Raw genomic sequence first — 13177 nt, 5'->3', positions numbered from 1 at the left:
ATGGCCATGTTATTTTCACTTTAAATTCAGCATACCTTTCGCTGTTACTATGCATTGTACTTATGCCTGTGTTAGCGTCTGTGTCGGCCTTCTCTGTACTGTTTAACTCTCGCTGTTTCGTCCAATAATTGTGCTGTAACTGTTGGTGCAGTTCGTGATATTTTCTGGCATTCAGGTTTGTACTTGTCGCTAATTTATTGTGTCTGTGCACAACTATATACTGATGAAATAAAAGCATATATGCGGGAGATGCTTTAACTGGTGCATTCACATTACAGCAAGAGACGGGGAGCGCTGCGCATTCGTAGACAGCAGCAAATTGTCTTGTGATAGGCTGGGATTAAATCGATGGGTTGCTGCGCAATTTAGAAGACCCTGTTCCACAATTAAAAGTCTTTCACCGTTCTCTTACACAAAAGGGGATAAAGTTCAAACTCATTCAACCATTCCTTATAACTCTAGGTACTCAGTTCCTGCCAGCATTCTTGTCTCAGAGCTCTTAAGGGGGAGGATGAGCAGCCAGAGGTCATGATACATATTAATACCAATGACATAGCTAGGAAAAGGGAGGAGGTCCTGAAGAGAAGATATAGGGAGTTAGGTAGTAAGCTATAAAGCAGGAGCTCAAGAGTAGGAATCTCTGGGTTGCTGCCTGTGCGATGCACCAGTGAGGATAAGAATAGCATGATATTGCAGGTGAATATGTGGCTAATGAATTGGTGCTGGGGAAAAATTTCAGATTTATGGATCGTTGGGATCTCTTCCGGGGAAGTTATGACCTATACAAAAGAGGTGGATTAGACTAAAATCGAGGGGTCCAGTATCCTAGAGCAAGAGCTGTTGGGAAGGGTTTAAACTAGGTTAGCAGAGGGATGGGAACCAGAGCGATAGATCAGAACATGGAACAGTTAACGGTAGATAAAATGTATAAAGGGACTGTGAGATTGGATAGGCAGTGGATACGTTCAGCTGGATGGGTTGAAATGTGTCTATATCAATGCGAGAAGGATCAGGAACAAGAGTGATGATGAACTTGGTGCAAGGATCAGCACATGGAATTACGACGCCATCACAAAGGCAGGAAGGGCCACCGGATGTTCTGTGGTTTAGATGTTTCAAAGGACATAGGGAGGGAGGCGAAAGAGTTGGGGGAGTGGCGGTGCTGGATAATGATAGTATCGCAGTCACGAAAAGAAAGGGCTTTGTGGAGGGATTCTCTACTGATTCAACGTGGTGGATATCAGAAACAGAAACAGGAAGTGAAAAAAAACCCCTACCCCCATAGAAACAGGGACCCTGAGGAACAGATTGGTAAGTAGATTTTGGGAAAATAACAGGAGTTGTAATCACTGGGTCTCCCCAAATATTGATTGGTATATTGGTATATTGGTAAAAGGCTTAGATAGGGCAGAATTTGATAGGTGTGTCCAGGAAGGATTCCTGACACAATATGTGGACAAGGTGACTAGTGAAGAGGCCATACTGGATCTGGTACCTAGGCAATGGATCCGAGCAGCTGACAGATCTCTCAGTGAGTGAGCATTTCAGAGACAGCGACTACTGTGCATCTCTTTAGTTTTTAGCATAGACTTGGTCAGGGATAGGAGCAGGATATGGGGAAGTATTCAATAGGGGAAGAGTAAATTATGATGCTGTTAGGCAGAAGCTTTAGTTATTTAGAGATACAGGCCCTTCCGGCCCAACAAGTTGCAAAGCCCCCAGCAACCCATCTATTTAACCCTAGCCTAACCACAGGACAACTTACAATGATGGATTAACCTATTAACTGGTGTGCCTTGTTGGGGGGGGGGGGGGGGGCGGTGGGGAAATAGAGCACACGGAGGATGCCCTTGCACACACGGGAAGACTGAATGAGCTTTTTTACAGAGGACTCTGGAATTGAACTCCAAACTCTGATGCTGTAATAGTGTTGTGCTAACTGCCAACTTGAAAGCATAAATTAGGATCAGATGTAGTAGGGAAATGTACAATGGAAATATGGAAGTTGCTTAAGGAGCACTTGCGTGGGGTTCTGGATATGTTTGTCTCACTGAGGCAGGGAAAGGAACCATGGATAACAAGAGGTGTGGAACACGTAGTCAAGAGAAAGAAAGAAGCATGCTTATGGTTTAGGAAGCAAAAGTCAGACAGTACTCTTGAGAGTAGCCTGGAAAGATCTTAAGAAGGGACTTAGAAGAGCTAGAGGAACACATGATGAGTGTTGGTGAGTAGGATTCAGGGAAACCCCGGGGTCTTCTACATGTGCATGAAGAACAGGAGAATAACTTGAGTGGGGGTAGGACCGATCAGGGATAAAAGAGGAAACGTGCCTGGAGATGAGGAAGGTAGCCAGTGAGGTGCACTGTGTTAGCTGACAACTAAATCACACTGTGGCTTTCACTGTCTCAGCCAATGACTTACATTGTGCCAGATGTGTTGAACCATCTATCAATGAAGGTTAGGATTAGATGTGGTCAAATGATTCGATTAATATCTGGAGTTCTGAAGCACTGAATGAGGAACAAGAGTTTGAATTCCATCATAACACCTGGGAATTTAAACCCAAGGAAGTCAACAAATCTGGAATTTGAAAAATGTCGTAGTTTCTAAAATATTAACCATGAGGCTATCAGGTTGTTGTAAAAACACGTTTCGCTAATGTCCTTCAGGAAAGGAAGATTGCCATCCTTGATCTGTATGGCCTGTTTATGATTTGCGATCCAACCCACTGTCTCCTGACTTTTGACCTTGGAGAATAAATGATGGACAGGAAATGTTGGCTTTTCCAGCAACAACATCATCCAATGAAATGTCACAAAATTTCACTGCCTTGGCCAATAGGTTGATCAGTCAGCTGGTGAGTAGACAAGAGAATAGGATTTACACAAGGACCCACGATGCTGTAAACAGAGAAAATATTTAGCAATCTATTTAAGCAACACATTACAGAAATTAGTCCAAGAGTTTATTTTAAGAGCTCATACGTTACAACATGAATAACTCATGCAATCTCTCCCAACAGAAGCATTATCGCTCCCCATCAAAAAAACCTTGAGTGCAGGATGGATGACTGATACAACTTCGATGGATCAAACTTGATTTGGCCAACTGCCCAAACCCTTTGGCATTAGACCATAAACACAGGAAATTATGCAGAAGCTGGAAATCAGAGCCATAAGACCATAAGGCATGGGAGCAGAATTAGGCCATTTGGCCCATCAAGTCTGCTCTGCTATTCAATCATGGCTGACCCTTGTTTCCCCTCCTCAGCCCAGCCTTTTCCCTGTAACCTTTGATGCCATGTCCAATCACAAACTTATCAAGCTCTGCCTTAAATACATCCAATGAGCTGCCCTCCACAGCTACCTGTGGTAACAAATTCCACAAATTCACCACCTTCTGACTAAAGAAATTTCTCTGCATCTGTTTTAAATGGATGCCCTTCTACCCTGAGGCTGTGCCCTCTTGTCCTAGACTCCCCCAGCATGGGAAACGTCCTTTCCACATCTACATTGTCTAGGCCTTTCAACATTTGGAAGGTTTCAATGAGATTCCTCCCTCGTCTTTCTAAATTCCAGTGAGTATTGACCCAGCGTTATCAAACATTGATTGTAGGATAACCCTTTCATTCCCGGAGTCATTCCTGAGAACCTCTTCTGGACCCTCACCAATGCCAGCACATCTTTTCTTAGATGAGGAGCCCAAAACTGTTCACAATACTCCAGGTAAGACATCACCAGTGTGTTAAAAAGCTGCAGCATCACATCCCTGCTCTTGTACTCTAGATCTCTTGAAATGAATGCTAACATGGCATTTGCCTTCCTCACCACTGACTTAATCTGCAAATTAACCCTAGGGTGTTCTGAACAAGGAATTCCAAGTCCCTTTGCATTTCAGATTTTTGGATTTTTTTCTCCATTTAGAAAACAGTCTGCACATTTATTTCTACAACCAAAATGCATGATCATGCATTTTCCAATATTGTATTTCATTTTTATTTTATTTTATCTGTCAGTTTGTACTGAGACTCCTCCTTCCTATTCTGGCTTCTTCCCCCTTCCTTTGCCGTTCTAATGAACTGGCCCCAAACATTGACTCTTTATTCCTCTCCATAGATGCTGCCTGACTCGTGTTCCACCAGCATTTTGTGTGTGTTGCTGGACATTAGGTCATTCCTAGCCTTACCCACCCCCCGTATCTCCCTCAGAGCTGTGTCAGTTCTGGCCTTGGGTGGCCTAACCTGAGGCTGCATCCCTGAAGCTGCCATTTTCAAAGGCTCTGAATATTTTTAATGATAATCAGAGACGTCTAAAAGCAGCTCAAATAAGAAAACGAGAACAGGAGTGGGTCACTTGCTGCTCTGGTCTGCCCAGCCAGTCAGTATGATCATGGTTGCCCAATACTGGTTTCAACCCTTCTGAGAGAAGACACTTCTACGTATTTTAAAATTCTAAGTGATTGCCCATTATTTGTAGCTGTGTCCTCTCGTTCATGACTCTACCAGTCAGCTTACATTATTTAAAACTAGATTTTAAATTATTAATAACACATGCAATGAAAAGCACTTCAAAGTCTTATGAGGTAATTAAAGCATAAAAATAAAGAGTAAAATAAGTGGACCTCGTTTATCTCTCGTCTCTTATTCTCTTCTCAGGCTCAGTGATCCCAGTAGAGTGAATGGGGTTCTGTTACTAAGCTGTCACCTGACTCCAGCTTATTTGTCTTCCACGCTTTGCCTGGAAGTAAGGGGTGAGCTGAACGCTAAGAGCTCTAAATCCATCAGTTCTCCACAGAGCTGCTGGCTAAAGGACTAGGTGGCACGGTAACATAATAGTTATCACAATACTTTACAGCACCAGCGATCACCCTTTGTGGCTCAGTTCCTGCTGCTCCCGGAAGGGAGTTTGTATATTCTCTCTGTGACTGGGTGGGTTTCCTCCTGCACTCCAAAGACATACAGGTTAGCGTTAGTAACTTGTGAGTACACTATATTGGTACAGGAAGCATATCGACACTAGTGGGCTGCCCCCTGGACATTCTCAGACTGTGTTGGTCATTGATGGAAAAGACGCATTTCACTGTATGTTTCGATGTACATATGACAAATAAAGATAATCTTTAAAGGGAAGTACAATTAGGTTCAAAGTGTATTTGAGATCAGCCCTGGTCACGTATAGTAACATGTGCACCAACGCTGCTGGAATTGACCTGTCATCTCCATTCTGGCTTGAAAACCATCCTCAACTTGTAGATCAATGCAATCAGTATAGGACCAGAAGACAGAAGAGCAGTATTAGGCCATTTGGCCCATCTATTCTGCTGCACCATTCATCATGCCTAATTTATTATCCCTTTCAACCCCATAACCTTTGACTCCCTTACTAATCAAGAAAATATTAACCACTGCTTTAAATATACCCAATGACTTGGATTCTGAGAAGGTCTGATTGAGTAGACCATAAAATAGAAGCAGAATTAGGCCATTGGGCCCACTGAGTCTGCTCCGCCATTTCATCATGTCTGATCCAATTTTCCTCTCAGCCACAATCTCCTGCCTTCTCCCCGTATCCCTTCATGCCCTGACCAATCAAGAATCTATCAACCTCCACATTAAATATACATAAAGACTCGTCCTCAACAGCTGTCTGTGGCAAAGAATTTCATAGATTCACCACTCTCTGGCTAATGAAATTCCTCTTCATCTCTGTTCTAAAAGGATGCTCCTGTATTCTGAAGCTGTGTCCTCTGATCTTACACTCTCCCATATCCTTTCCATATCCACTCTGTCAAGGACTTTCACCACTTAATAGGTTTCAATGAGGTCATACCTCATTCTTCTGAATTCTAGTGAATACAGGCCCAGAACCATTAAAAGCCTTCGAGTAACAAGCCATTCAATCCTGGAATCATTTTCATGAAACTCCTTTGAACCTTCTTCAGCACATCCTTTCTAAGATAAAGGGCCCAAACCTCCTCACAATACTCCAAGTGAGGTCTCACCAGTGTTTATATGAAGTCTCAACATTACATCCTTACTTAAATGCTAACGTTGCATTTGCCTTCCTCACCGCTGACTCAACTTGCAAATTACCCTTCAGAGAATCCTGCACAATGACTCCCAAGACCCTTTGCACCTCAGTTTTTTGTATTTTCTCTCCATTTAGAAAATAGTCAATCCTTTCATTTCTTCTACCAAAGTGCATGACCATATAATTCCTGACACTGTTTTGCATCTGCCAATTTCTTTGCCCATTTTCTTAATCTGTCCGAGTCCTCTCTACTTCCTCAAAACTACCTGCCCCTTCACCTATCTTTGTATCATCTGCAAACTTTGCGACAAAGCTAGATGTTTCTGATTGGAGAATGTAGAAACTTTAGGCCATGTTCAGAAGATAAGCAGTCAGCAGTTAATTCTGAGATTTAAAAAAATGTATACCTTTACTTAGAGGATTGTGAAGTTTTGGAATTCTCTCATGTAGAAAGCTGTGGTTGCTCAATTACTTGGATGGAGGATGGTGCAAGGGAATAGATGGAGTGTGTGGCCTTTGTACAGAAACTGGATTTAAAATCTTCAAAACAGAAAACTGTGCATGAAATAGTGAAATCCAATTAAAAACAGCATCAATATGGACTTTCAGTCAGAAGGAAATATGCGTCCCGTTAGGGGACAGTTTCACCACAGCTTTGTTTAAAAGAACTATAATTATGTTTTGATTGGTCGAGGCATGAGTGAATTTGCTAAAGTTGCAATTTTCTAACACAGACAGTAGCACTTTACCAGATGTTTGGCTTTAACCGTGATCAATTCTTTGCTGATTTATCCCTCTAATTTTTGCCTCTTCTCACTGTAGTTCCATAATTGCACTGGGACTGCAAGATCAGATTCTCTCTAGTGACAGCCGACAGGATGACCAACATAAGAGTAACCACAACCCCGAAGTATCAAGTTCCATGCTCATCTGGTCCTTTCATGGTCTAATGACATTCCAAGACAAATTCTTGCTCTAACTCTCTCAACTATTGTTCTGGTTCAGATTGGTTACCTCAGCAAAAGCTGTGGGTTGACCTTGGGATTTCCTGGGCTTAGTTATTCATTGGATAAAGCCACTGCTAAACCTCAAAAATTAATAACCAACCTAATTTCATTCATCCTAGTTTTTCACATAGATGAAATCCTATCCATTTCTGTCAGAGAGTAAGAATAACATAAAGATTATTGATATGTTTTGACTATGAGCAATGTCTTGGTACAATAGTCAACTTTGTACTCACTGATCAACATTGACTTCCAGTGAAGTAATGTCTTGGTTTTAAAATTCTAACCCTCATTTTCAAATCCCTTTAGGGTCTTGCCTTGCTATTTACTTTTTTCAAAGGTTATATTCTTTAATATCTCTGCACTCCACTCATTCTGACCACTTGATCATCCCCCTTTTCAATCCCTTCATTACTTGCAACCATGACTTCATCTGCCAAGTCCCTAAGCTGTGAAACCATGGCCTAAATCATTTAGTCCCACATCTATCTTTTCCATCTTTAAGACATTTCTTAAAACCTGCTTCTTTGCCCAAACCAATACATGCTCTTATCTTCACTTATTTGACTTTCCATATCTTTATTTTTGTTTGACAATGCAGCTGTTAAGTGGTTGAGATATTTTTGCTGCATTAAAAATGCTTTATAAACAGAGTTGTAACGTAGGTTTGTTGCGAGAACTAAAACTGAGCCACACAGAAGCTGTAAATAAGAAATATAGAAGTGTTTATTTACACAACAAACTTCCAGGAGAGAAAAGGTCCAGGAGAATCCAAGGGATTTCACTCTCCTGACACAGCATTTTATAATTTAACAATAAATGATTAACCTCAATTTAATTACTATGATCACTTACTTAGCTTTAACATTTGAACTATTCTCAGGTAAATTTACAGAGTTCTGCTTTTACAGTGGTGGTACATCCCAACTACAGAACTCCTTTGAATAATAAATAAATAAAATTCAAAGGCCCCTTTGAGTACAAACTCCATGTGCCAAAATAGATGACTTTCGTTCTAGTGCTTAAGGATGGCTCCTTGGATATACAACGGACCAGAAGGTTAATTAACAAACATTATATAAATATAATTGCAAAGTAAGCTCGACAGCTCCTCTACTTACTCAGGAGAATGTGAAGAACAGAATCAGAGTCAGGTTTATGTGTCATGAAATTTGTTATCTTAGTAGCAGCAGTTCAACACAATGCATGATAAGAGAAAAAGAAAATAAATGAATACGTACATTAATTACGGTAAGTATATATGTATATTGAATAGATTAAAAATGATGCAAAAACAGTTTTAAAAAGTGAGGTAGTGTTCTTTTCCTGAATCACTGAGTGTGCACCTTCAGGCTTCTGTACCTCCTTCCTGATGGTAGCACTGAGAAGAGGACATGCCCTAGATGATGGGGGTCCTTAATATTTGATGTCATCAAAAACCTTGGCCAACTTCTGTGGATGTGTGGTGGAAAGTGTGCTGACTGACTGCATTACAGCCTGGTTTGGGAACACCAATGGCAAATCCTACAAAAGGTAGGGGATTCGGCCCAGTACATCACGAGTAAAATCCTCCCAACCATTGAGCACATCGATATGAAACGTTGCCGTAGGAAAGCAGCATCCATCATCAAAGATCCTCACCACCCAGGCCGTGCTCTTTTCACACTGCTGCCATTAGGTAGAAGGTACAGGAGCCTCAGGACTTGCACCATCAGGTTCAAGATCAATTACTACCCCTCAACCTTCAGGCTCTTAAACAGAAGGGGATAGCTACACTCATCACACTGTTATATTGTTATTTCATGCTTGTTATTTATTATCTGCATGTGCATAGTTTTTTCACTGTTTACAGTTTATAGATCCTAGTTACAGTTACCATTCTATAGATTTGCTAAGTATGCCTTGCAGAAAAAGAATCTCAGGGTTGTATGTGGTGACATGTATGTACTCTGATAATAAATATTACTTTGTACCTTGAGCTTTGAAATGGTACTTACTACAGTAGTACCATAGATAGTGTCGGAATAGCTGCATCATTGAGTGTTATGGAAGATGCAAGACACTGTCAGATCTTAGTAAGATCCTACAGTGGATAACCGGAGGGGGGGGGGTGGGGGGTGGGGGGTTCCCTTTCCTGTTTGTGACATTTACTGGGAGCGTTGCAGACAAAGGGCTCAAAACATTGTTGAGGGTCCCTACCACCCATCCCACAATCTCGTTAACCTACAACTGTCAGGAAGGTGGTACAGGAGTATCAGGACCAGGACTGCCAGACTGGGTAACAACTTCCTCCCCCAGGCTGTGAGACTAATGAATACCCTGAGATCTCGTCACTGTGACAGCGAGCTGTTTACTGTTCACTGTACTGTTTACCTGTGCGGTGCACTGCATACATTTTATTTTTATTTACTTTTATTTAGAGGTATTGTGTTGAATCGCAGAACAATTTACAATGACCTACTAACTGGGAGGAAACCGGAGCACCTGGAGGAAACCCACATCCACATGGGAAAGAATGGAGGAACTTGCATACAGAGGACGTGGGAATTGAACTCTAAGCTCCACACCCTGAGCTGCAATAGCTATGCTACTGTGGTGCCCCACAAATACAATGCACAAAAACAAATACAATTTTGAATTATATTTTATTAACTTATTTGTTGTAACATTTTACTATACTTGCTATGTGTGTTACATGTATTGTGTTTGCACTGTGGTCTGGAAGAGTGTTGTTTCATTTGGTTGTACATAGGTACAGTCAGATGACAATAGACCTGAACTTGTAAACAGAGCTGTCCTGAAATGTGCATTTAGTGGCAGAGCCACACCTTTAGCAATACAGTAACAGCAGGCATGTTCGTCTATTGTCTTTCCCCATGTAGTTATAAATAGGTCAGAATCAGAATGATTGGTTTCACTAGCCACAGGTATCATTGGAAAATTAAATTGGGTATAGGTTTTCTTTCTTGAAGACTGGTTCTCTTTTTTGTTAATCCATAATTAAGATAGAATGAGGGGTGATCGCATTGAAACTTAACAGATGTTGAAAGGCTTCGATAGAGTGGATGTGGAGAGGATGTTTCCTGTGGTAGGAGAGTCTAAAACCTGAGGACACAGCTTCAGAATAGGGGGAGTCAGTTTAGAATGGGGATGAGGAGGAATTCCTTTAGCCAGAGAGTGGTGAATTTGTTGAATTTGTGGCTGTGGAGGCCAAGTCATTGTGTATATTTAAAGCAGAAGTTGATAGATTATTGATTATTCAGGGCATGTAGGGATATGGAGAGCAGGTGGGAGATTGGGCCTGAGAGGGAGAGTGGATCGGCTATGTTAGAATAGTGGAACATACTCAATTGGCCAAATGGCCTAATTCTGCTCCCACATCTTATGGTCCAACAGGTTTAACTTGATGTGCTCTATGTGAGCTACATCACATTAACCTGTTAGATCTTGGATCAGCCTGTACAGACACCATTAGACAGCCCCTTAGGACAGGGTTCCCAACTTTTTTGATGCCATGGACCAAGGGATCCTCGCACCCCAGATTGGGAACCTCTGCCTTAGAAGAAGATCATACTCGACTTGAGAGATCACGTTATTACTATTGAGCTGCCTGCACTTGCCCTTACCCCCTCCCCACACCACACTAGTCATGTAGGGGTGCAAACCATTTTCAGCCATACAACTGTCAGGAACCTTGAGGCCTCCATTCTGTGATTAAAGTATGAGTGAGTGGGCACAATGCTCGATGACCTTAGAGTTAATGAACTGGGTGTTCCGGCCTATAGAAGCACAGTTCATTTTGTATGAACATAAGCTGTCGTGTATATCATTTCCTGGGTGCTTTAGTTCTTAATCTATTTGAAGCAAATGATGGAATGAGGTACATCTCCATCCACTCTTTATTTGTCCTTGAAAGAGCAATATCTGTGAGTCCTTTGATAATATTGGTAACCATTTAGTAGAAATATTTTGAAGGAAGTTTAAGCTTATCTTTGTGCCATGAGTTTACTGTTGTTTACACTGTGTAGTTAAGGAATATTGCATATGTGTACTACCTTGGTTAACACCAGTTGTGAGAATAATCAACTGTATTAGTATATTTATGCATGTGACAACTCTACATTGAATTTAATATGTACTTTATTCCCTGCAGTTTCACAGAGAAGAAATCTCATTAAAAACTCTGAAGAAAGCTTTTGTCTGGGGTGATCTTCGAGGAGTTATTTAGCTCACTGCATAGCTGTGTACATACACGCAATGAGGGCAGTAGAGTGAAGACTCAGCTTGCCTTCAAAGACGTTGCCTGCAGACTGGAGCCTTGTTGAATGCCATAGACAGTAATGTAAACTTCTGACCAGAACAAGGTCTATTGCCAAGACCTGGAGTCAGGTCAGATTGTGGTGTGTCAAACACATCATCGCGACACTCAAGCAAAAACCACTAACAGCAGATCTGCAGCACAAACCCATGCAAAACTGGAAGTTTTGGGAAAGAGAGCAGCTTATGCTAAATGTGAAGGTAAGATGCAAATGGAGAAGACACGTACATTAAGTGCACTCACGGAGGAGTGTGAAGCCAAGCTTGCCTCAGCAGAGCTGAAGGTGTATCGAGCAGCAGCTGACTTAGTGAGTTTGAGTGATTTACGGTGGATGCAACAATGCTGGACTAAAGATAATTTTCAAATAAGAAGTTCTTTGTGAGGTGTTCTTTGATATATTCTAACATACAGGTTTGTGAATGTTGGGGTCTGTATCTGCCTTGTGTGATTTGAGCAGGTTATTGATTGAGAACAATGAGCCATAAATCACTAGTTGTCAGTTGAGGGAAGAGGGCAATAAATGGATGCTGGCTTGGAGCAGAGCCAAGAAGAAGATGTTAAAGGTCAGTCACATGACCCATAGCAAATAACACTGAAATGCAACATTTGAATTGGTAAGGAATGAATATAAAAGCAGACGATTCGAGTGTGCTTGCAGTGGATGACACTCCAGAGACCCACCATTGTGAATGTGGAGATTTGGAACAGTACTTTGAAGAACACAACTTCAGCAGAGTCTCCATTTTACTAAAGTTACCTTTTCTATTTGACTGTTCACGGTGGGCCAGGAAGACTTAGAAGGTGTGCATACGGGTGTTCGGCTGTCTAAGTTCACATGTTCTTCTGTTGAGACAATAAAGGTACTTGTTGGTACATTTACATTTCTCTCTGTGCCTCCCTGATCATTATTACTAAGGGGAAGATCCTTGTAACGAAGTCAAGCTTTTGCAATGCTGCAGAAGGATTAATTCCCAAACCTAGCAAAGAGCTAGACCCCCTGTGTGAGTGGCTTGGTGGGGAGTCACTGCAACACACAAGAAGGGTTAGGGCAATTCACATTAGTAATCAAGCTACAGGTTTACAATTACTGTGGCAGAGGCTGGACAAGTGCTTCAGCTCTCCAGAGGCAATTGAAGAATCTCTCTTCGGTAGACTTAGGCTCTCACTCAAAGAATCATAGATGTTTAGTAGCTTGCAGATCTGCTGCGGAATTGCAAGCCACAAAATATGAGGATTATCTACTTGGATTGAGTTGCTTGGATACAGCAAGATGATTAAATCCTATGGCAGAGAAAGTATTGAATAATATCCAAGAACAGTGGGTAACTGTAGGGTTCAGGTTGAAAGTGAAGCATCATGCCCTCTCTGGTGTTTTCATTCTTTGTTGAATTTGTCCGGTGCCAAGCAGAAATGCACAATGACCCTAGCTTTATGTTCTCAACTTCTGACAGCACCTTATTTAAAGAGAGGTCTCCAGAAAAAGCATGGAAAACCAAAACCCATAACACAGCCAGCAAAACTGAAGTCGAAGTCATTAACCCGATAGAAAATGTCCTGTCCATACGAAATACAGAGGATTCAGAGAGAGCCACGTTCAGACTGGAGAATCTTTCTCAGGGGTTTCAAATGCCGTGCTTCAATAGCACATTAAGCAAAAGTCTGTAAAGCTAGCATGCAGTGCACGGAGTGCAACGGTGACCAGCACTTCGTTCAGGGCTAGTGACCGGAGCTATTACTGGTTCCAGCACACCTGTAGCAGAGCAGAGTGGGGTGCAAGCTAAGCAACCTTCTGAGGTAGATACTTCCTCATGCACAGAGGTGTG

The 13177-nt window shown here is 41.7% G+C and overlaps 1 long non-coding RNA gene across 1 annotated transcript; it reads left to right on the top strand.

Annotated features, from left to right (window-relative positions):
• Positions 1 to 247: 247 nt before the first annotated feature.
• On the top strand, positions 248 to 12172 carry LOC132390876 (uncharacterized). The gene is made up of 3 exons (XR_009511037.1): positions 248 to 696; positions 3023 to 3725; positions 11190 to 12172. It is a non-coding gene; the product is annotated as an uncharacterized LOC132390876 (long non-coding RNA).
• The last annotated feature ends 1005 nt before the right edge of the window (positions 12173 to 13177 follow it).

Source organism: Hypanus sabinus, chromosome 3 (assembly GCF_030144855.1).
Source record: "Hypanus sabinus isolate sHypSab1 chromosome 3, sHypSab1.hap1, whole genome shotgun sequence".
Classification (NCBI taxonomy): Eukaryota; Metazoa; Chordata; class Chondrichthyes; order Myliobatiformes; family Dasyatidae; genus Hypanus; species Hypanus sabinus.
This window is presented reverse-complemented; position numbering and strand designations above follow the sequence as displayed.